The following is a 21,741-nucleotide window of genomic DNA, read 5'->3' as shown; positions in this document are numbered from 1 at the left end:
GTGTTGGCGGGGAAGCCGGTGCCCAGGGGGTTGATGACAGGAGGCGCCGTAGCGGAAGTACCTGCAGGCGGAGAGCGGCAGTCGGGCGCAGGCCAGGGCCGGGGCAGGCGGCAGCGGGCAGCGGTACCTACACGGTGACCTCGGCGTGGCTGCAGGCGGGGCCGCCACCCTGGGACACCTGCAGCAGCCAGCGGACCAGCACGGCGTCAGGGGCACACGGAAGTGGAAGAGTCTGGCGCTTGCCGTACCAGCTGTAGAAAGATAGCTTCTGTGGGGACTGCGAGAACTGCTCGGACACCATCTGACATCTGCAGGTAGAAGGGGCTGTGAGCCAGGCTGCAGCGCCCACAGCGCCCGCCTCCCCACGCTCCACAGAGATGAGCAGAGCCCCGGCGGGTGCCTGACTCGCCAACCCCGACGCGGCGCCGCCCTCTCCTGCCCTGGCAGCTTCTCCGCCTGCTGTCCCCCCCACCCCCTTCCAACCTTCCCACCCCCCCCTTTTTTGATCCCCGGGCGGCACAGCCTTGGACCCTGAAGCCAGCTCTCCCCCGACCAGCAACAACGCGCCAATCGGGCAGCTTCCACGATGAGCCTCCACATCGGGCACCCCAAATGCCTGAGACCTTTGAAGCACGTCCCCGCACACCCTCCCACACGCGGTCATGTAGCCCGGGCAGCTCCGAGGCCAGGAGACGGAGGCTGAGGGACGCAGGAAGTGCGCCGCGTGGGAGCTCCAGCCCATCTCCCCTTGGCCCTGGGCACGGGACCCCTGAACCCTTGCACCCCCTCCTCTGAGCCTCCCCTGTCCCCTGCTGGGGTTCCACTTGGGTGAGGGGATTCAGGCCTGGAGACCGGCCACCTGCTCAGACCCACGATGACCTGAGGCACAGCCAGACTAGAGTCTGGGGGGGAGGCAAGCAGAGACCTCGGGGGATGGAGCCCCAGCCGAAAGCCTGGCCCGCGGTGATGACAGAGGACCAGCTGGTTCCTGGACTCTGGTGGGCTCGTGCAGACCGCACAGAGGCACGGCAGGGGCCCCTGGCAGCAAAGTGCCCACAGCCCCAGCCTGGAGCGCCCCTCCACCCGCGGCATAGAGCTCTCAGGTCCCCACCTGTGTGCAAAGCTCCCCGGCTCGGCTCCCCTGCCCTCGCCCTCCCCGCTCTAAGAGTTTGCACCGGATGCTCACCCTGTCTTGCCAACGTTTCTAGGACCAGCTCTGAGTCGTCAAGGGCTCAGCAGAGGCCTGAGGCCTCACCCCCGATTAGGGCCCTCCTGGGAGTGTGTGCCCAGCACAGCCTGCACCAGAGCAGGCGTCTGGCCCCACGAGCACTGCCCACCCACAGCCCTCCCTCTCGGGGCTCCCACAGAACAGAAACACCCTAAATGTTCTCTGTGTTCTCAGGAGCAGCTAGCCAGGGGTGCGGGCCGTGAGGTGCCTGGGCTCGATGGCAGGCAGTTTGGCCCCAGCACCAGCTCAGGCCCCGTGCCTCCTGTGACCTTGGCTGTTCCTCCCTTCCTCTGGGTCCCAGCTTCCTCGTGAGGTGGCTGAGGCAGACAGCACCTCCCCTCAGGCACCCTGTCCTCTGAAGTTAATGGATGTTAAAGTGCTTCCGGGAGAAACCCCGCTGTGGACGCAGGAGGATGGGCCTCTTCCTCCCCACTGGGAGACAGGCTGCCTGCCATCACCCCCCCCATAGCAGGCCGGGGCCCCTCCAGGTTAAGCCAGATGAGCAGGGAAGGAGCTGGCCCTCCCGAGGAGCAATGGCAGAAACGATAGGGACCCACTTGCAACAGCCGGTCTGAGGTCCAGAGGAGCCCACATAGCAGAGAGCTCAGGGGACGCTCTATGCAGGACGGAGTCCAGACTTCCCAGGTGGCCGTTGGCCACCGGGTCCCATTCCCCCTTTGTGGGCTGAGTCCTAGAGCTGTCCACCAGCGGGGCACCCAGCACCCTGGCCTGAACGGGGCAAAGACATCCGGCAGCCGCCAGCGCGGGAGCGCCAGCCTGCGGACACCTGGAACACAGGTGGTAGCTGTGACATTTCCCCAGGTGCACAGGAGATAAGAGACCTGCTCAAGGTCGCCCTGAGACCCAGGGAACCCCTTACCAGGGCGACATGTCCCCTCCAGCATCCCAGCCCTACGGCCCGACCTCCTACCATGCAGTTACGTTGCTGAACAGGAGCCCATTACCTGTATCAGGGGGCACCAGCCTCCTGCACCCCACCCCGCCCTGTGGGCCCCTCCAAGAACACAGGATCAGTCGGAAGAAAGTCTGTGAACCTGTACTGGGAACCCATGTGAGGGCACGCTTCCCGCACCCTCCGGAGCAGGGCAGGTACCCGGTAAGGACACCCTGCCCGGGCACAGATGTCAGGACCAGTGGCCTACCCTGTCCGCAGGCCTGCGCCCCCCACCCGGGAGCCCTCACCCAGCCCTGACCTCAGGATGGAGAGGAGGGTGGACACAAAAGTGGCAACGTCCAGCGGAGCAGCTGAACCAGAAACCAATCTCCCGGGAAACCACCTTTCAAGTAGAGCTGTGCCAAGTGGAGGCCCAGCCCTCAAAGACACAGGAGCTCGGAGAGTTTCAGAGAAGGGGGGGCAGGGAGCCAGGAGTGGAGGGGAGCACCCCAGGCTATGCCAGCCGCCGGGCATCTGGGCCCCGGGAGACCAAGGCAACGCTCAGGGGGCTTGACACCCCCAAGTGTCTCTCCCCCAGGCAGGACCCTGAGGAGCCACTTCCCGGGGGTTCAGTACAGGGAGGGGACTCTCTCGGGGCAGAACCGCCCAGGCCTACCCCTCTCCTCAGGTCCACCTGGAGGCCAGCGGCCAAGAAGCAAGGCCAGCTGTGGGGGTCACCGCCCAGGGCTTGGCTGTGACTCTGTGGAGGGTGAGGACGGACGCCCGCGGGGCCCACTCCCAGACCCAACAACTTTCTCCCGCCTCTGCCCCACCTCTGAGGCCAGAGGGGCCCGGAATCCCACCGCCCAGCGCCCCAGCTGCGCCCTGCGCCCCTCCACGCCCCGCCACACCCCCATGCCCCTCCGCCCAGCCCTGCGCCCCTCCACGCCCCCCACGCCCCTCCACCCCCTGCCCCTCCACTCCCCCCCACGCCCCTCCACCCCCCGCGCGCCGGTTCGGCCGCTACCTGGGCGCCCAGAGGGACCCGCGAGGGGCCGCGGCGGCAGGTAGGGGCGCCGGCGTCCTCCCAGCCCACCTGCCCCGCCGCCGCCGCAGGTGAGCGCACAGGCGCCCCAGCCGAGTCACAATCCCCCCCCCCCCGCTGCACCCCTGGCCCCGCTCGCTCCTCCTCCTGCCGTCGCCGGCGGCCGCGGGGGGGCCCGAGCGAGCAGCAGCAGCAGCGGCCCCGCCACCGCCGCCACCGCCGCCGCCCCCGCCGCCCCCCCGCCCCCGGCCCCCGGCCTGGCCCGGCCCATGCTCCTCGCTCCGCCCTTCGCTACCCCCCCTTCCTCCCCCCCCCCCCCCCCTCCCAGCCGCCGCCGCCCTCCCCCCGCCTCCTCCCTCCCCTCCTCCTCCTCTCCCCTTTCTCCCCGTCCTCCTTCCTTCCCCTCCCCGCCCCCTTCCCTTCCTCCTTCCTCCCCGCCCCGCCGCGAGCAGGGCCAGAGCGGGACCCACGGGCGGGGGCGGGAGGGGGCGCGGGGGCGGCGCCAAGCGGACCTGGGGCACCGGGAGGTGCACGCGTCTCGGGGAGGTCGTGGACTAGGGGTGCCGACCCGACGCCGCGCGCAAACGGGGGGACGCGGGGCGGGACAGGATGGAGGTCACGCGGTGCGCGCGGGGCACGTGGGGCAGGGGCGGGGCGAGACCCAACGGGGGGCGTGGGAGGGGGCGTGCGAGACTCAGCAGGGGGCGTGGGAGGGGCGGGCGAGACCCAGCGGGGGGGCGTGGCACGGGGTGGGGGGCGGAGCGAGACCCAACGGAGGCGGGGGAGGGGGCGGGGGGCCGAGACTCAGCAGGGGGCGTGGGAGGGGGCGGGCGAGACCCAGCAGGGGGCGTGGGAGCCGGAGGGAGACCCAAGGGGTGGGTAGTGAGACCTGGGGCCCGGGGCCCGGGCTGGAGCAAGAGAGAACAGCAGTTGTCACTGAGAACAGTAGACCCAGCGGGGCACACGAGGCACGTGGGACGGAGAGGGTCCCCGGGGGTCGGGGGCTGGCGCGAGGGACGTGGGACCGAGAGGGCGCGGGAACCAGGGGTTCAGAGGGGAAGGTGGCGGGGCACGAATGCGGAATCCACCGCGTTTGAGGCGGAGGCGATGCGCGGAACGTCCCGAGTGTCTCGTGCAGGTGCAGTCGCAGGTGTCCGTGGGTCGTGAGTGTCGGGGTCCCAGAGCCGTGGGCGGGACGCCTTGTACCGAGCCCTGGAGCGGGGGACTGGAGCCGCGCCCCAGCATCCGCTGAGCCCCCACCGAGTGCTCTGCCGGCAGCGGCCCCCCAGGCAGGGCCTCCGAGTCCTCCACACCACGAAACCACCAGGAGCGTAAAGAACACACTTCCACGGGAAAATGAAAAAGCTCCATGTACTTGTGGGAATTTTGTCCTCTATAAGGTGCCGATTCGCCTGAGTGAGTGGAATTTGCCCTCACCTTTCACGTGGGGTTGAATTCCAACAGGTTAAGGATTTAGGGGTTAAAGAAAAAAAAACTGGGCCGCCTGGATGGTTGAGCGTCTGCCCTTGGTTCAGGTCCTGGTCCCGGATCGAGTCCCACATCAGCTGCTGTGGGGAGCCTGCTTCTCCGGAGCTCTCTCTGTCTCTCATGAATAAATAAATAAAATCTTAAAAAAAAAAAAAAACTTGGGGGAACTTTTTCAGAGTCTTGGGGAAACGAAGGCATTTCTAAAGATGACCCCAAACTCAGAAGCCTAGAGGCAAGACTGAAACTGAGCCAGGGGAGATGCAGGCTCTGCGGAGCGCGCTGCCTCGGGCGGGTGAGAACCTGCTGCACTTGGGCCAGGCTCGCGGCTCCTACAGTGAAGGGCCGATCTGAGTGAGTTGAGAATGAAGAGCCTGGGACGGAGAAGCCCTGCAAATCAAGAGCACAATGCCCACTCTCCCCAAAGGCGAGGAGGCTCTGGGATGGACCGCCAATGCAGGGGAACAGACCCCCAACTTCCCCTCCTTGGAGGGATGCAAGCTGAAAAGCACAGATGTCTTGTCTTCTGCCTGACAAAACCTGCCAAGGTCAAAAAGTTCAATCCCGCCGGAAGGATGTTAGGGGAGCAGAGGTTGGGGATCCCGGAAGCTGTGGGATCCGCTCTGCTCCAGTCGCTCTCCAGGGAGGCTCAGGAGGGGAGAGGCCACTGTGTGCTGCGGCGGGCCCACTCCCCATCGAGGTCGTTAGGCCACGGGCGTTCACGGGGATTCACGCAGCCACAGAGAGGCAGCTGTCAAAGAGAAGCCCGCAAGCTGCACGTACTGAAGTGGGAACCGGCGCCAGATGCCACTTTGGCTCAGAAAAGGAAACAGCGGAACAGTGTATACAGAAAGCTACCTACAAAATTTTGCAGGAAGTTTTTTTTTTTTTTTTTTTTTTTTTTTACGGGGATGCAGAGGGAGACGGAAATCGTAAGCAGGAAGGGGCTCTCAGGCTCACGACCCTGAGATCAGGACCTGAGCCAAAATCAAGAGATGGATGCTTCACCAATTGAGTCCCCAGAAAGCCCTGTAGGATTTTTTTTCTTTTTTAACTTGGGTGCACGGAAGGCCCAGACCTGCTGGAAGCACCTGGGGGCAGGTTATGCTGATGGACTCTGGGAGGGAACCCGGCAGGCGGCCAGGATGGAAGGCTGGCTTTACCTGTGGGTGTGTCTTGGGCACTGTGTAGGGGGTGGTTGGCTGAGAGCTCAGGGAGGGGAAGGCAGGGGAAGGAAGGGAGGGGGGAGGGGGACACTGACCCAGCCAGCCCAGGGGCCAGAAAGTTGCCGAAGGGTGGAGCACGGGGCCCAGGTGTGATGCCAGCAAAGAGACCCTTTGTTCCCCGGCTGGGCCCCCCTCACCCCTGGCCAGCTGGCTATTCTCAACTTAAAGGGACAGAGGTCACGTCTGTGATTTTGCTGAGCTGCAATTTTAGGGCAGGAGGCTGAGCCAGGGCGGTGCTGGGACAGCAGCTGTGGTCAGTGCTGAGCGCTGGAAGCCTGTCCCCACCCCGGGCTTGGGCTCAGGTCCCCACCAGACTTCCTCCTCTGCTGCTCCAGAGGGTCGCCTCAGTTTGCGGCTCCTGGGCCCCTCCTCCCGGGCTGTGTCCAGGGCGGGTGGCCTGGGCTGCTGGGTGGGGGGCCGCACTAAGTACTGACTGCTCACGGCCCTGGAAGAAGCCCAGGACCCCCCTGGGGGGCCTCCCGTGGAGCCCCGAGGCTGCCCCACCCCCCCCCACCCCCCGGCCAGGGATGGCAGCGTCCCTTGTCCCCATCACGTGCCACAAGGGCGAGTTCCAATGAGAGGAGTTGGGCCACTGTTGAGAACAAAATGACTAAAATGTTAGAGGGCGACTTAGAACACACCCCGCAGGTACAGGGGTAAGCAGGTACAGGGATAAGCGAGAGGGCCAGGAACCCAGGGAGTCACGGAGGCAACGGGCGGTCACTTGACCGTGTCCTCAAAAGTGCTATGTAAGTAGGGGGCTCCTGGGGGGCCGTCCGCAGAACGGGCGGGCCACTCCTGGTCTCCGGGTGGGCGAGTTCAAGCCCCACGCTGGGGGTGGAGATTCCTTTAAAAAAAACTGTTGTGTAAGTAGGAAAACTATGAAAGTACAGGGTAAGGCAAAGGTCATCCAGTCCAGAGAGGAAGGGGACCGAGGAAGGATGCTCCCCCCGCCCCCCAGACCAGGACAAACTGGAAGAAAAAACAGTCCGTCGCCAGAGAAGGTGCGGGAAGGTGCGGGTCCGCCCGAGGCTGGGGCACCGGGAGCAGCAGTTTCGAGCCAAGTAACGAGGGGAGCCCTGTGAGGCGCACAGAGCAGCCCGGTGCCCTCGGGCCTCCAGCATCTCAAGGTCCCCATGGCAACGCTCACACCTGGGGGACTGCGAGGACGCTGTCTCTGCAGCGCCTGGATCCAAGGCACCTCCAGGGCCTCCCAGCCCACCCTGTGCAGGAGGGGGTGCGGCGGCACCCCCACCCTCCCCTGTCCCACCTGCCCCTCGGCAACTCCAGTCCCCCCTCCTCCCTCCCCTCCCCTCCCCTCTTCCTTTCCTCCTCCCTCCCTTCCCCTCCTCCTCCCTTCCCCTCCTCCTTCCCTTCCCTTCCTCCCCTCCTCCCTTCCCTACCCCCTCCACCCCTCCTTCCTACCCTCCTCCCTGGCTATTGCAGGCTGGTGGTGCTTGCCACCCTGGGCCCAGCTGACATCTGGCCTCAGCCCCCACAGCTTCCATTCCAGTTAGAGGCCTGCACCCACTGAGAGGGCTCCAGGCCTTCGGACACCTTGGCTGCTCCTGGTCACCCTCCCTGTCTTCTTAATCCACGCGGGCTCCTCCTCCCAGCGTTTCTTGTGTGTGAGGCCCTAGGAAGACCCCAGGTGGGAAGGAGCTGGCTGCCCTGTGTGCTCAGGGCCTCTGTCACACCCCCACTGCAGGCTCCTGTAGGAAGGAGCAGGGTCATGACCTCTGTGGTCTGGGTTCTGCAATGCAGACCCCCTTCTTACTCTTGTCCTAGGCCCCACCTTGTCACCATAAACCGGACTGGGGGTCCCCAGACATCTGGGTTTCATAGGAATACTTCACCCAGGGATCCCTGGGTGGCTCAGCTGTTTAGTGCTTGCCTTTGGCTCAGGGTGTGATCCTAAAGTCACGGGGATCGAGTCCTGTATCGGGCTCCCTGCATGGAGCCTGCTTCTCCCTCTGCCTGTGACTGCCTCTCTCTCTTGTCTGTCATAAATAAATAAAATCTTTTTAAAAAAAAGAATTATGCATAAATAAAAGTTAACCTTTTTTTTTTTTTTCCATGAAGTTCAGCGTGAGGTTTCTTATCTATACCCCACTTTATGTGGGTGAATGAATGCTTCCCGTGCCAGGTCCCTGGGCCACTTGGGAAGGAGAGGGTGAAGGGTACAAGCAGTGCCCGCAGGCCCTCAGCCTGCAGTTGAGCCTGGGATGAGGTCCAAATGCATTGGGAGCATGGTGACCAGACCAGATTCCTGGTCCCCTTCTAAGGGGCAAGTGAAGAGGGTGGTGGGGTGAGAGCTGCATGCAGGGCAGGAGGACCGAGAGCTGTTCTCTGGTTTGGAGGCTCCCATTGGCACCCCTCGCCCTGTGCCTGGGCCAGCACATGCTGGTGAGGCTATTCGGGGGCCGTCCTAGGAGAAGGAGCCCATTTTTTCCTGGCTCCTACCAGCAGCAGCCTGAGCAGGGACAAACAGAGGTCTGACAGGTCTCAAGGTGGATATCCGGGCGCCTGGGGGGCTCAGTCGGCTAAACATCTGACTCTTGGTTTCGGCTCAGGTTGTGACCTCAGGGTTCTGAGATTAAGCCCCGTGTCAGACTCTACGCTCAATGCAGAGTCTGAGTTTCCCTTTCCCTTTCCCTTTGCCCGTCCTACCTCTCAAATAAATAAATAAATACATACATACATAAGGACCCACACAATAGAATACAGTTGGAGTCCCAAGAGGACTGGAAAGAGAGAAGGAGGCAGAAAAGAATGGGTGAGAAATTAATAGCCAAAAATTCTCAGATTTAGTGAAACACATTTACAGATTCAAACAGCTTGGTGACCATAAGAAGAATCAATACAAAGAAAACCACACCAGGCTCAACTATTGGAAACGAAACTTGAGTGGAAAATATTGAAAGCAGCTGGAGAAAAAATGACGTTTAAGGGAACAACAGTCTGAATGATTTATAACTTCTCAGAAGTGAGAAACAATGGAGGCCAGAAGACAGCAGAATGTTGTCTTCAAAATGCTAGAAAAAAATACTCTCTGTCAACTCACAATTCTATGTCTGCCAAAAACATCCTCTAAGAATAGACAAAATCGAAAAAAAAAAAAAAAAAGAATAGACAAAATCTGGGACGCCCACGTGGCTCAACGGTTGAGCATCTGCCTCCAGCTCGGGGGGTGACCCCGGGGGTCCTGGGATCGAGGTCGCCCCGCAGGAGCCTGCTGCTCCCTCTGCCTGTCTCTGCCTCTCTCTGTGTCTCTCGTGGATAAATAAGTAACATCTTTTTTTTTTTTAATTTTTTATTATTTATTTATGATAGTCACACACAGAGAGAGAGAGAGGCAGAGACACAGGCAGAGGGAGAAGCAGGCTCCATGCACCGGGAGGCCTGATGTGGGATTCGATCCCGGGTCTCCAGGATCGTGCCCTGGGCCAAAGGCAGGCGCCAAACTGCTGCGCTACCCCAGAGATCCCAATAAGTAACATCTTTTTAAAAAGAACAGAATATTCTCAGCCATAAGAAAGAATGAAGTCTTGGGGCTTATGATGATATGGATGGACCAAGAGGATGAAACGCTAAGTGAAAATAGCCAGAAAAAGACACCTGCAATAGGATTCCACTCCCATGAAATTAGGAAACAAAACAGGGATCCCTGGGTGGCGCAGTGGTTTAGTGCCTGCCTTTGGCCCAGGGCGCGATCCTGGAGACCCAGGATCAAATCCCACGTCGGGCTCCCTGCATGGAGCCTGCTTCTCTCTCTGCCTGTGTCTCTGCCTCTCTCTCTCTCTCTCTGTGTGTGACTATCATAAATAAATTTAAAAAAAATTTAAAAAAAGGAAACAAACAAATGAACAAAGAAAAAAGAAACAAAATAACACACCTCTTAACTACCGAACCGAGCAGCGGTGGCCAGAGGGCAGCTTAGTAGAGCGACAGGTGAGGTAGATCAAGGCCATGAGGAGGTACACGCTTCAAGTCATACAATAAATAGGTCATGGAAATGAGAAGTGCAGCACCGGGATGTAGTTGTAACGCCATCCACAGTGATGGGGACAGACGGCGCCCACACTCGTCACCGTCATGGTGAGCGCCGTGTCCTGTACCCAGTTGTCACATCAATGTGTCCACCTGAAACGAATATCAGGTGTGTTCGTTATAACTTCACATAAGAAAAAAAGGCAGGGGGCACCCGGGTGGCTCAGTTGGTGACCGGCTGACCCTTGTGTTAGCTCAGATGGCGACCTCGGGGGTCCTAGGGTCGAGCCCCGCATCGGGCTCCGCACTCAAAGGGGAGCCGGCCTCGAGGTTCTCCCGGCCCCTGCCTCTCCCCCACCCGCCTGCTTGCTCACTCTCATAAATAAGTACATCTTAAAAAAAAAAAAGTCAGAGTCTGTCCAACTGAATTTATTTTTTATTTTTTTACAGAATTTTAAAAAACTTTTTATTTATTTATTCATAGAGACACAGACAGAGAGAGAGGCAGAGACACAGGTAGAGGAAGAAGCAGGCTCCATACAGGGAGCCCGACGTGGGACTCGATCCCAAGTCCCTGGGATCAGGCCCTGGGCTGGAGGAGGTGCTAAACCTGCTGAGCCACCAGGGCTGCCCTCCAACTGAATTTTTTTTTTTAATTTTTTTTTATTAATCATTTATGATAGTCACAGAGAGAGAGAGAGAGAGAGGCAGAGACACAGGCAGAGGGAGAAGCAGGCTCCATGCACCAGGAGCCCGACGTGGGATTCGATCCTGAGTCTCCAGGATCGCGCCCTGGGCCAAAGGCAGGCGCCAAACCGCTGCGCCACCCAGGGATCCCTCAACTGAATTTTAAAAAGAAACAGATAAAGCAAGCCTGGACTATCCCTAGAAGTGGCTCAGCCCGACTGTCCACAAGACGCAGACGGGTGACAGGTGGATGGATGGACGGACACACTACGGGGAGCACAAGGAACCGGCGTGCCTACGTTTATCAGGTCGGTAGACTTCAGGAGAAAGAGTTTGACCACAATGAACACAAATATTTTACAGTAACAGCAGGGTGATTCATGGGGAGAAATGTGCGTGCACACCCCGGGAGGGGCCCCACGGGGCCGCACTGGGAGCGCTGGCGGTGGCATGCCCGCAGCACAGACCCGAGGCCGGCCAGCGGTTGGTGGAACCTGCTAGATGGAGGAATGGGGACAGGGATCCTAAAGCGACCGCCAGCAGCCGTGAGCCGCCGATGTGCTGCGGGCCGTGTCCACCGACTGCGGACCGCATCCACCGACTGCGGACCCGGAACTTCTGGCGGGTTCCGCGGGGAGCCGGGCGCCGGCCCACGGTGTGACCAACGCAGAAGAGGACGTGGTGCAGAGCGAGGCTCCCGGCCCCAGACCGAAGCAGGAGCTGCGGCAGTGACGTCTAGAGGAGAGTGAACTGTGGCTGCTGGCCGGGGGACTGCGGGGACAGAGCTCCGGGCTGGCCCGCCGCAGGGACACGCGCAGGGACATCCCCATTTATCCAAAGGAGGCGCAAGTTTAAAACCCGCAAGTTTATTTATTTTTAAATAAATAAAATCTAAAAAACAAACAGGGATCCCTGGGTGGCGCAGCGGTTTAGCGCCTGTCTTTGGCCCAGGGCGCGATCCTGGAGACCTGGGATCGAATCCCACATCGGGCTCTTGGTGCATGGAGCCTGCTCCTCCCTCTGCCTGTGTCTCTGCCTCTCTCTCTCTCTCTCTCTGTGTGACTATCGTAAATAAATAAAAAATAAAAAAATAAAAAAAATAAATAAAAAAATAAAATAAAAAATAAAAATAAAAATAAAAACAAACAAACAAAACCCCCAAGAATGGTGGGGAGATCCCAGTGTGGGCAGTGCCCGTTGTAGTGCCGGGAAACGGGGCTGATGGAAGCAGCTGGCAGGGCTGGCGTGGGGGCTGGGCCGGGTCTCCCCAAGTACATTGGGTGAAGACCACCAGCACATTCACAGGAATGTGCCAGAAATCCAAGGCTGTGCTGGCCCCGACTGCAACCCTGGGCCCAGGCCTCACCCACACTGACACCCCAACACTGGAACCCCCGTGGGCCCGGCCTTGAGAGGCGGCAGGTGCTGGGCAGAGGGCTGGGAGTGGTCCCAGGCGGTCACAGCCCTGGCCCCCGAGGGACGGGATAGCAGCGTGGGTCCTAGACACCGGGTCCCAGTCCCGGGCGGTGAGACCACCCACACCGCCCCCTCCTCGGTCTTTGATCTACTGGTTTATCACTGCAACATGCACCTGGGACCTCGCAGTTTCTGCGGGTCGGGAGCCCGGCTGGGGCTCGGCTGGAGAGTCCGGCTCGGAGGCCGCCGGCATCGGCCCCGCTGCAGTCGCCTCCAGCCTTGACTCGGGGGGATGTGCTGCTCTCCTCATTGCGCGGCCGTGGGCCGGGGCGTGGGCCGTGGATGCAGGACTGCGCGGCGCTCCCGGCTGGCGGACAGAAGAGAGGCGGGATGGCTGGGCCTCGGCCGGGGTGCGGGCCACGAGAGCCCCCGACTCGGGGATCCCAGACACCCCAGGCCCAGCCGCTGGCCGCTGACAAGATCCACAGGCGGTGAAGCAAGGAAGAGTTATTTCCACGACACAGACATGGTGAAGACCAGACTGGCGTGTCCAAGACCGTGTCCAGGCTGTGGAAACCACTTCCAGGTTATCCGGACACACGGCGGCAACGATGGGTGCACGAGCAGGGGCAGCGAGGTCAGGCTAGTCATTGTCTTGAGGTCAGTCACCGGGTGGCCACGGGCTTGCGGGCTCCAGGCCGTCCTTACGATGGGGCAGGTGGCTTTGGGGCCACCAGGGGTACTTTGTCCTCAGGCTCTCATTCAGCCAAGAGACGAGCTGGAAAGAAGAGCCCACCTGGAAAGTGTGGGTCAAAGAGAGGCAGGAGAAGCCCTCATTCAGGGCTTTCTGCAAGTGGCCTTGGAAGTGACACCCCCGGGTGTCAGGGGGCTCAGTCAGTTGAGGATCCGACTCTTGATTTCAGCCCAGGTCATGATCCCGGGTCCTGGGGTCGCACCCCACGTGGGGCTCCCTGCTCAGTGGGGAGCCGGCCTCTCCCTCAGCGGCCCCACCCCCACCCCCACCCTGGCTCAGGTGCACTCTCTCTCTCTCTCTCTCTCTCTCTCATGAATAAATAAAATATTTTTTAAAAATATTTTATTTATTTATTCATAGAGACACACACAGAGAGAGAGAGGGAGGCAGAGACACAGACAGAGGGAGAAGCAGGCCCCATGCAGGGAGCCCGATGTGGGACCCGATCCCAGGACTTAGGATCACACCCTGGGCTGCAGGCAGTGCTAAACCGCTGCCCCACAAGTGCTGCCCTAAATAAATAAAATCTTAAAAAAAAAAAAAAGAAGACCCTTCTGAGGTATATGATTGGCCAATATTTCCTTGCATTTTGTAGGTTGACTTTTCACTCTCTTGATAATTCCAAACCGCTGACCAAAGTGGATTTTGTCAGTTGAGGTTCTAACTAGCGGTACGTGAATTCCAACGGGCCACGATCTTCCTAATACTTGGAATTTTCAGACTTTGAGTTTTTTATTTTTTTCTTAAGATTTTATTTATTTATTCATGAGAGACACAGAGAGAGGCAGAGACACAGGCAGAGGGAGAAGCAGGCTCCATGCAGGGAGCCCGACATGGGACGTGATCCCGGGTCTCCAGGATCACACCCTTGGGCTGAAGGCAGCACTAAACCGCTGAGCCACCCGGGCTGCCCAGACTGAGATTTTTTTATTTTTTATTTTATTTTTATTTTTTAAAGATTTTATTTATTTATTCACGATAGACATAGAGAGAGAGAGGCAGAGATACAGGCAGAGGGAGAAGCAGACTCCATGCCAGGAGCCTGACGTGGGACTCCATCCCAGGACTCCAGGATCATGCCCTGGGCCAAAGGCAGGCGCCAAACTACTGAGCCACCCAGGGATCCCCGACTCTGAGATTTTTAAAACGGTTTTATTTATTGAGAGAGAGAGAGAGAGAGAGGGCACGTGAGTGGGGGAAGGGGCAGAGGGAGAGGGAGCACCTCAAGCAGACCCCGCTGAGCACAGGGCCGGATGCGGGCTCCATCTCTGATGGAAATCAGGAGTCAGAAGCTCCATGGACTGAGCCACCCAGGCGCCCCAGAGTTTCAGATTTTTCCTCTGGCTTTACTTGCATTCCCCCGATCGCTCCCGAAGCTGCGCACTTCTGTGTATGCTTCTTGGCTGTTTGGACTTGCTCTGGAGGAGAGAATCTGCAAGCATTTGCTGGGCCACTGGCTTACGGTCTTCTACTCATTGATTTCTGATAATAAGACCCTCGCCATGGATGGGTTTAGGGCACTGGAAACATTCTTTCCCATTCTGTGACTTCTTTTTTCTTTCTTCATGGTTTGTGTGTGTTTTTGAACAGATTTTAGTTTTTAGAGGAGTTTCAGGTTCACAGGGAAACTGAGCAGGAGTGTGTTGTCCCCACATACCCTCTGCCCCCAAACGTGCCTTCATTCCCTATGCGCATCCCACTGCTGCTGCATCATGTGCTACATTTGTTACAATCAGTGAAGCTACACTGACAGTATTATTTGCCAAAGTCCACAGTTTTCATTAGAGTTCACTCTTGGTGTTGCACATTCTGGATTTGACAAATGTGTAACAATGTCTATTTGCCATTGTAGTATCATACAGAATAGTTTTGCTACCTTAAAAATCTGCTCACACCCCTCCTACTCCCCCCACCCCCTAACAATCACTGAATTTTTTTTTTTTTTACTGTCTCCTTACCCTTGCCTTTTCCAGAATGTCATTTAGCCTTTTCAGATAGGCTCTTTTCAATGAGTAATATGCATTTAATTTTCCTCCATGTTTTTTTTTGTGGTTTCATAGCTTATATTTTTAATTACTGAATAATATTCCCTGTAAGGATGCACCACAGATTATTTATCCATGCATCTGCTGAAGGACGTCTTGGTTGCTTCCAAGTTTGGCAATTATGAATAAAGCAGCTATAAATATCTATGTGCAAATTTGTGTGTATATATATATTTTCAACTCATCTGAGTAAGCACCAAGGAGCATGATTGCTGGATCATATGTTTGGTTTTTCTTTTCTTTCTTTTTTTTTTCTTTCTTATTTTAAGATTTTATTTATTTATTCCTGAGAGACACACAGAGAGGCAGAGACACAGGCAGAGGGAGAAACAGGCTCCATGCGGGGAGCCCGATGCAGGACTCTGGACTTGATCCCAGGATCCCAGGATGACACCCCGGGCTGAAGGCAGACGCTCAACCACTGAGCCACTCAGCTGTCCCCAGGGAAATTTATAACTGTAAATGTTTATACTAGGAATGAAAAGAAGTCTCATTGTCTAAGTGTCTGATTCTTGGTTTCAGCCCCGATCCTGATATCAGGGCTCTCCCGGGGCTCTGCGTGCAGCGGGGAATCTGCTTCTCTCTCTCTCTCTCTGCCCCTCCCTCTCTTTCTCAAATCTTTAAGAAAAAAATTTTTTTAAAGATTTTATTTATTCACGACACACACACACACACACACACACACACACACACAGAGGCAGAGACACAGGCAAAGGGAGAAGCAGGCTCCATGCAGGGAGCCCGATGCGGCACTCTGGACTTGATCCCAGGATCCCAGGATGACACCCTGGGCTGAAGGCAGACACTGAACCGCTGAGCCACCCGGGCTGCCCTCAAATCTTTAAAAAATTAATAAAGGGAAACCTCACTAAAGTGGGGCCAGGTAGTTAAATGAGGGGGAGCCCATGACTCATCATCAAGTACAGGAGGAGTTGTCAGTTACAGACGCCAACAGGACTGTCATTTACAGACCTCAACAGAAGAATCAACAACAAACAGTCATGAATCACAAGCCCCAACAGGGAGAGATGTACGCGGAATCTCCTAGAAGAAATCCATCACCGGGGACACCCCGGGGCTCAGGGGTTGATCGCCTGCCTTCAGCCCAGGGGTGACCCCAGGGTCCCGGGATCGAGTCCCACGTTGGGCTCCCTGCGTGGAGCCTGCTTCTCCCTCTGCCTGTGTCTCTGCCTCTCTCTATGTGTCTCATGAATAAATAAATAAAAATCTTAAAAACAAAACCAAAAACAGCAGCTCCTAATGTCCACTTCTGTCCCCATGAAATCAAGTTCTCTGTTCATTGGATTTGCCCAAGGCTTTGCCTTACCTTGCAGACCCCAAACTCCAATTCTCTGTTATTCTTTTCTTTTTCAGATTTTTGATTTATTTTTCCAGGAATCTCTACACCTACTGTGGGGCTCAAACTCATGACCTGAGATCAGGAGTCATCCGCTCCACCAACTAAGCCAGCCAGGTGGCCCAATTCTGTGTTATTCTTGAACAAAGCCACTGTTTTCTGATAAATTAATGGACTATTCCATTTTTTTGGGACTACTTCATTTTTAAAAAAAGATTTATTTATTTGAGAGAGAGAGAGAGAACACACGTGAGCATGCAGGAGGAGGGGCAGAGTGACAGAAACTCTAGCAGACTGCACACTGAGCACGGGGCTGGATCCCGCCACCCTGAGATCATGACCTGAGCTGAAACCAAGAGTCCCACTAACTCACTGAGCCCCCCAGGCCCCACAGGACTACTTCATTTTTAAGGTAAGCAATCTCACAGCAATAGCTAACCCCTCACCTTAATTAAGCCAGTGGAAAAAGAAGGCCACTTGTATTCAATATTTTACTGGAGATTGTAGCCAGAACAATTCAATAAGAAAATGAAATAAAAGACATCCGCACTGGAAAGGAAGAAACATCGATCTCTGTGTTCACATGACATAATTTCATACCTGGAGAATGCTAAGGAATCCACTAAAAAAACTACTGGAACTAATAAATGAGTTCAGCAAAGCTGCAGCATAGGCAAGATCAACACACAAAAGTCAATTGTATTTGTACACTTTCAATGAACAATAAAAAATTAAAGAAAACAATTCCACTCGCAGCAGCATCAAAAAAGCATATTTGATTTTCAAAAACCCGTTAAGATCCGCTAGATCTCCTGCCAACAGTAGCTGGCCACCGACCTACCCACCTCAGCAGGACCGCAACAGAATGCGGGGTTCTTCACCCTGCCCTCCCCTCAGCTCCCCCTTCCTCCCTCCTCACTGCCCTCCCCACTCCTCCCCTCCCCTTCTCTCTGGCCCCTCCTCTTCCCTCCGCCCCGCCCTCCTCCTGACCCCGGCCTCCCCTTCTCGGTCGCCCCCTCTCCCCTCCCCTCCCCTCCCCTCCCCGGTGGGCCCTCCCCTCCCTCCGCCCCTCCTCCCTGCTTGTCCCGTCACGGTGGCCCCGCCCTTTCCTTCCCTCCTCCCCTCCTCCGTCACCTCTTCTCCCCTCCTCCGTCACCTCTTCTCCCCCTCCCTCCCCTCCCCTCCCTTCCATCCGCCCCGCCCCGGTGGCCCCTCCCTCTCCCCTCCGCGGTGACCCCGCCCCGCCCCCTCCATCCCCTCCGCGGTGGCCCCGCCCCCGCCCCGCCTCAATCCCCTTCGTGGTGGCCCCGCCCCTTCCCTCTCCCCGGCCTCGCCCACCCCTCCCCTCCCCTCCACGGTGGCCCCGCCCCTCCCTCTCCCTCCGCCCCTCCTCCCCTCGCCTTCGGGGCTCCGTCGCCTGCGCTCTCCCCGTGCTAGCCAGCGGCCCGCGGGCCGGGGTCATGGGCGGCGTCTTGGGGCGCGCCGCGCTGCCGGGGCTGCTGCGTGGCCCCGCGGGCCCCCGGTCCTTGCCTGCTCGCGCGCTCCAACTCGGGTGAGTGGCCGGCGACCCGCGGAGGGGAAGGGGGGGGAGGGGGGGAGGGGGCGCGCCGGGCCTTTGTTGGCGCGCGAGCCCTCGGGGCGCCCGCGCGTCTCCCCGCCCCCCGCACCCCCTCCCCGCGCCCGGCGCAGGGACCCGAGGGCTCCGGGAGCCCGGGGCCTGCTGGGCCTCTCCCGGTTACTGCGGCCCGCGGGCTCTCCGACGCCGCCGGAGCGAGCTGCCCCCCGGGGTTGCCGGGCCGGCTGCGGCAGGCCAGCTCCGCAGAGGGTCCCTCCACGCGGGGGTCTTAGGGGCACCGGCTGCAGGACTTCCCCGGACGCCCCCGGCCGGGGGTGGTAGGCTCCTCTCGAGAGCACATTTGGGCCTGGACCCGGGGCTGCGGTCAGTGAGACTCAGGGGCCCGGGCTTGTACGGGACGACGATGCCCCCTCTGTGCTGCAGTGTATCCCTAGAGACCCCTGGGGCTGGCTCGGTCCTGTGCTTGGGTCCCCCAGCGGCGGCCTTCAGAGCCTCCAGCCGCGCAGCTGGGGGCCTGGGGCAGCGGTGCACAGCCCTCCGGAGTCTCCCCCTGCCCTCCTCCTCAGGCCCGAGCTCCCTTTGTCCCCTGTGCGTGGCCCGCCTGGTGGGAAAGGGACACTTCACTACTGCCTGGTTCCCTGCCACTCCTTCCCCTCAGACCCAGAGGATGCGCTTTGGGTCCTTCCTCACGCGGCAGCTGTGGAGTTCGGACAGTGACCGTGCCATCACTCTGGAGCCCCGCAGTCAAAAGCAAGGCCAACAACATGCCCCCTCTTTCCCATGTGGCATCTCTGAGCCTCTGGGTGGCCTCCGAGCTGGGATTTGCCCCCCCACCTCTCGAAGATGCCTCCTCAGGGAGCCCGGATCCCATCATGGGTGCCCCTGCCACTGCATGGGCAGAGCCACGGCCCCTCCTGACGGGCTGCAAGCACCAGGGACCCCCTGTTGCTCTCTGAAAGGCAGAGTCCTGCTGGGCATCCGTTGCTGTGAGCCCTGCCCTTCTCCGGTCCAGAGCTGCTCTAGTAGAGGCAGGCCCTCTGACGGCCAGGTGACACTTGGGCTGTGGCGGCAGAACCCAGGTTCAGGCAGATGTGAAGGGTGAGGCACCTGATTCCCCTTTTTCTAAAGGAGGGTCCTCCTGGACTCGAGAGCGGACCCTGGTTGCAGTGAAGCCGGATGGGGTGGCAGCGGCGGCTTGTGGGGGACGTGATCCAGCGCTTTGAGAGGAGGGGCTTCAAGCTGGTGGGGATGAAGATGCTGCAGGTACCAGGGCCCTCGGCCCATGGTGGTCCTTGAGGGGACGGGTGGGGGGGCTACCTCAGCCCCGGGTCATGAGGAGTATCCTGGGGTTGGCAGTAGCAGGGGAGGGGTGGGGAGGTACGTGCTGCTGTGCCAACCCATGTAGGTGTTATCTATAAAGCGCCTGAGTGTCAGGATACCACGGTCCCTGGCCCAGTGCCCAGGGGCTCCCCTCACCCTTGCCCCAATGCTGCCCATAGGCACCAGAGAGAGTCCTTGCTGAGCACTACCATGACCTGCAGAGGAAGCCTTCTACCCATCGCTCATCAGCTACATGACCTCCGGCCCTGTGGTGGCCATGGTAGGGCAGGCAGGGGTGGTGGGCGGGGTAGAGGGCCCTGGGCGGAGCCCAGAGCTGCTGAGTCCTTGGCGATCCCCACCCATCCCACCGGCCTTTATCTCTGTGCTGCAGGTCTGGGGAAGGCCCCAATGTGGTCTGCTCCTCGAGGACCATGATAGGACACACCGACTCAGGCTGAGGCCGCCCCCGGCACACATCAGGGGTGACTTCAGTGTCCACATCAGCAGGTCTGGGGGCCCTGATACACTCAAAGCGACTGGAGGTGACAGGCCAGCTCGTTAGGGGTTGAGGAGGGCCTGAGTGTGGGGTGGCAGTCTGCTCCTAAGGCAGGTCCACGGGAACTGGGCATCTTGCTGGGGCCAAAGGAAAGCCAGAGATTTTCGATGCTGGGATGTCACACACACCTAATGTTTGCCAGAACAGGTTTTTTGAAGCCCTTTGCACACAGGAGATGATAAAGCACTCACTGTGTGTTGTCTGGCATGGGATGGCTTGGTGGGAAACACGAGGCTCCCAGATAGGGTCGGGGCTGGGCGTGAGGTTGTGGGGAGAGGCCAAGGTCAGTCTGGAACCAGTCTTTCCGGCTCTGTTCTTGCAACGGAGAAACATCGCCCAGCACCGGGCTTGCCCCTCTCAATAGCAGGGGGTTAGCAGATGCCTCCCGGGACCTCCAAGGTTCCCAATGAAGTCCCCTGCCTTACCTTTGCTGCTTCTCGTTGGCGCAGGAACCATCATTCATGCCAGCGACTCTGTGGAGGGGGCCCGGAGGGAGATCCAGCTATGGTTTCAGAGCAGTGAGCTGGTGGACTGGGCAGACGAAAACCACCACAGCAGCATCTACGCAGCCTGAGCACTCGGGCTGCCCTCAGCCACCCTGCGGCCACCCAGGATCAACTACCTCTGTGTGCAGACCCCGAGCCCACCCCGGCGGTCTGCCCTTCTGTCCCAGACCCCGTCTACCTTCCGCTCCATGCTACCCTGAGGAGCTGAGCAACCAACTCTATGTGCCTTTTACTATCCTGAGCCAGTAAGAAATTGGACCAAATCCTTTCTATGCCAAAGTGCCAGACAACCTTTGGGGGGGTCTCCAAAATTACGTAGTGTAAGCGCCCTTCCCCAAGGGGGGTGAAACATCACTGTGTTGTGGCGGGCGGGAGTTGTTTGTTACAGTTCCTGCCATCTTTCAGATTAGGGGTGAGGACTTCATGCAAAGCCGTAACGAGTTTGAGAGTAGAAATAAAGCTTACCTTAAGCTCACGCACCGGTCGGGATCCGTTGTTTTTAAACTGGATCAGACAGGCAGAGGTGCAAATGGCCCGCAGCCTGAAATGTACGGGGATCCACGCCGAGGCCCAGCACCCCCACCTGTCATGCTCAGCGGGGCCTGCCTGCCTCGGGCAGGGGCCGGATGGCGGCGGAGAAGGTGTGTAGGGCCCCTGAAGCCCCCAGGGCAGAGCTCCGTTCCCGGGCCTCTGCGGCGGAGCCTGGCCAGGGCTCCCCGTTCTCCGTGTCGGCGCTGCACACATCAACACCAGCTCTGGTCCTCAGCTGTGACCCTGGTCACTTGTCACGGTACCGGACTTCGCACGTCCTCGCATCTGCTGTGGCCGCCTTGGCCTCGCTTGCCCTGTGACATCTTTAGAAAGGACGCCTGATCCCCGGCCCATAGCCCCGGTGGCTGCCGTGCCCCCCCCCCCCCGCCCCCGGGCTCGCATGCAGTGCCCTAACCTCTCCCGGGCAGGCCATTGTGAGGACGAGGGCAGCTCGGGCTGCCCATGTGCCCATGCGAGGGGGAGGCGGTCCTGGGCTCTTGCGGCGTCCACCGCAGCAGTGAAGGGAGGGGCTCGGGGGGCTAAGTGCCCCCAAACAGGTTGTTAAGGCTCGGAGGAGCAGCGACTCTTGACCCGGAACCTAGTGTCCGCGGTGACCCCTGGCTCGGGCCAGGGCGCTGATGCCCGCTCCCGTCATCAAGGCCGAGGCGGTTACGAAGCCAGCTCCTTCGATGCCCGCACCACTGCGCCTGCCCCCCCAGGCCCAGCTGTGGGCGGGGCTAGCACGGCGGTCGGGACGTCCGGGGCGGGGCGGGGCTAGCACGGCCGTCGCGCCGCGGGCGGGGCGTCCGGCGGGGCTGGGAGCCGCTGTGGGCGGGGCTAGCACGGCGGGCGGGCGGGCGTGGCGTCCGGGCGGGCGTTCTAGCACGGCCGTCGGCCGTGGCTTGCTTCCGTGGGCTGGCCGCTGTGTGGCGGGCTAGCACGCGGGCTGGGCTCCTTCGGGGCTGTCTAGCACTTCCTCCTCCTCGGCGGGCGTCCGGGGCGGAACTGGAGCCTCTGTGGGCGGGCTGGCGCGGGGTCGGCGCCGGGTCAGGCCACCGCTGCGTCTGCTCCCGCACCCCCGGGCCAGGACGCTGAGCCCCGTTGAGGGCCCCGCTGCTGCCCGC

At 59.5% G+C, this 21,741-nt stretch overlaps 1 pseudogene; it reads left to right on the top strand.

The window, feature by feature from the left end:
- The first annotated feature begins 17,588 nt into the window (after positions 1–17,588).
- On the top strand, positions 17,589–20,439 carry LOC119878839 (annotated as a pseudogene).
- Positions 20,440–21,741: the final 1,302 nt, after the last annotated feature.

This window comes from Canis lupus, unplaced genomic scaffold, assembly GCF_011100685.1.
Source record: "Canis lupus familiaris isolate Mischka breed German Shepherd unplaced genomic scaffold, alternate assembly UU_Cfam_GSD_1.0 chrUn_S1965H2164, whole genome shotgun sequence".
NCBI classification, from domain to species: Eukaryota; Metazoa; Chordata; class Mammalia; order Carnivora; family Canidae; genus Canis; species Canis lupus.
The sequence above is the reverse complement of the archived record's forward strand: the minus strand, read 5'-3'. Positions and strand labels throughout refer to the sequence as shown.